The following is a 2,705-nucleotide window of genomic DNA, read 5'->3' on the forward strand; positions in this document are numbered from 1 at the left end:
TTATTTTGAGTTTTATGTGCTTTGGTTTCCTGAATATCAGATTGTTTCCCCATATTTGGGAAATTTTCTGCTATTACTTCTGTCCATATTCTTTTTATATCATTTGTGTTGACTCCTTCTTTCTCGCTGATGCCTTTTAGTCTTACATTGTTCATTTTTGCATCATTTTGCAGATGGTGAATTATTTTTCTTGCACCCTAATAATTTTTAAGAGATCTTTTCTTACCTTTTCACTAGATGCAGCAGTGTCTTCAAGGCCTGAAAATCTATCTTCACTTTCATTCAAACAGCTTTGTAATCTTGTGATTGAGGGTTTAATTTCCTGTATATCTCTTTGAAAGTGCTTCATGCATCCTATTTCTTTCCTCTATTCCTCATTTAAGCATTTCGTTTTTTTTCTATTTTCCTCTATATTTTTATGTCTCTATTTTAGAAGCACTTAGCAATTCTTTCATTATTGTTAGCCTTTCTTTTTTTACTTCAGAGATTATTTCTGATCTGTTTTCCTCTGTACCTTGCTGTAGTTGTTTTTTTACTTCTGACTCTATTATTTCAGAAATTTCAGGGGTGTGCCTTCGAATTTATTCTATGCTAGTGTCTCTTGCATTTGTTCTGGGTGGCCTTGGGACTTGAGAATGCATTTTGTTCTTTCTCTTTGTCATTTTGCATAGCACTGTCCTTGACCTTTTATGTAGATCTTTGCTGCAGTTATTACCTTAACACCTACTGAAATTCATACCCAAGAGATTATGTGGTTAAGGCAGTTACAGTTTTGTATTTACAGAACTACAATTAGGATCACTAATAATGGGCAGTGGAATTTGGCAGTTGACAAATTTTTTTAACTAATGGGTTTATATTTTGGATCATGAGAGCAAACATTATAACTGCGCAGTTAAGCAGATATTATATTGGGAATTTGTATTTAAATTAGTTCTCAGAAATTCTCTTTGATCCCCTCCCCTTGATGTACATGGGGTCCTCCAGGCAATCTATTTCACCCTGATTGCTTGTTACACCCTCTCTCAATCAAGATAGAAAGAGAGAGAGAGGAGGCTCTCATAGATCAGGTGCTAATAAATTGTCTCAGCTTACTGGGACCAGAACTACCAAGTTCAAACTGGTCCAGACGTGTATGGTTGGGTCTGGCTTATGTGTTCCCCTGGAAAGGGATCTGGCAAATGGGCACAGAAGGTCCCTAACACACACTGGCCTGGGCTCTGGCTCAGAAAAGGTGTGTACTGCCAATTTTGAAATAAGGACATTTTCTCTTTTTTATTTTTAAGGAGATTAAAAAACAGTAAACAAAATAATAGGAATTCAACAATGGTTGTTATATTGCAAAATGTTGTCTTCAAATCAGTTGTTTTCATTACCACATATAATGATGCAAAGTTGGTTTAAAAAGTTATATGAAATTGAAAAAGAGAAGAAAAAAATTAAGCATTAACTGTTCCTTATAATAGTTATAAGGAACTAGAAATCAGCAGTACAATTATCTAAACTATCCTGTACGTGTACATAAAATTATATCTATCTGTTTCCTTTCCTTTTTATTTTCTTTTTTCCTTTTCCTTATCCCAGGTTTTCCTTTCCTTTGAACAGATTTTTACATGTTTATAGGATCTGTAGCATCTTCCAGATTTTATTTACTCTTTCAGGTCTTTACACTAGAGAGATAACATGATGTTTGCACTTGCTGGTCTGATTTGTTTCACTTACAAGTATGATCTCCAGTTGCACCCATTTACCTTAAGTTTATCCTTTTTTATAGCTGAGTAATACTCCGTTGTGTTAAAATACACCTTTCTTATCCATTCCTCTTTGATGGACCTTTGAGTTGTTTCCAGGATGTAGCTATTAACGATTGTGCTGCTATAATGGTGGGTGCACGTTTTTGCTGCGGTTTGATGTTTTCAGTTCTTCTGGAAAAATAACCACGAGGGGAATTTTCTAGAATAGTTCTAACTTGGGAAAAAATTGTTTCTGTTACTGACTGTGGTCTCAGTGAGCATGCGTCCTTAAACATGATCTGTTAGAGGGCATATAAACTATCTTTCTAGAATTGCTTTAACTCGCATAAATCCCCAAAAGGGATTGCAAATAATATTTTGAAAGATTAAGATTATTTGTGCCGCCACTCTGCACTTGCCGGTCCTGGCAGTGGATCAGCCATTGTTCAACAGACTCCAGCGAGGTTTGGTTATGTGGCTGTTATCACGTCACGGTCTTACGCCTGTTTGCGAGTGAAAACGCCCCCCCATTCATTGCAAGCAGAGGTTCGTTCTGACGCTGACGGAGCCGGAGTGTAGAAAACGCGCTCCTTTTTAACTCATTCACACAGTCTGCATAGATGGAGGAGGCTTGCCTGGCGTCTCCCCTCATAGTATCTGCATGGATCTAGATTTGCACCCACACACACACAGAACACAAATACACGTTTCATTATACGGTACTTTTTAAACATCATGCAAATTCTTTCTTAGAATTTTATTTTAAAAAGAGAAAAACAAAAATAAGGAGAGAATTTCAAGACAAATAGGAAAATAGCAATACTGCATATTGTTAGCTTCAAAGTAGTTACATAGATTATACATTATAGGTATGCAAGCGCGATCAAACAACATGAGCATAAACCTTTCTTTTCAACGAAGTAATAGAAATTAATAGTATAGTTAGCTATCTTGCAATTATATATTATATAT

The 2,705-nt window shown here is 35.8% G+C and overlaps 1 pseudogene; it reads left to right on the plus strand.

The window, feature by feature from the left end:
* The window catches only part of LOC101563193, a 123,992-nt pseudogene that overhangs the window by 67,693 nt on the left and 53,594 nt on the right, over nt 1-2,705 (plus strand).

Source organism: Octodon degus, unplaced genomic scaffold (assembly GCF_000260255.1).
Source record: "Octodon degus isolate 3935 unplaced genomic scaffold, OctDeg1.0 scaffold00143, whole genome shotgun sequence".
Classification (NCBI taxonomy): Eukaryota; Metazoa; Chordata; class Mammalia; order Rodentia; family Octodontidae; genus Octodon; species Octodon degus.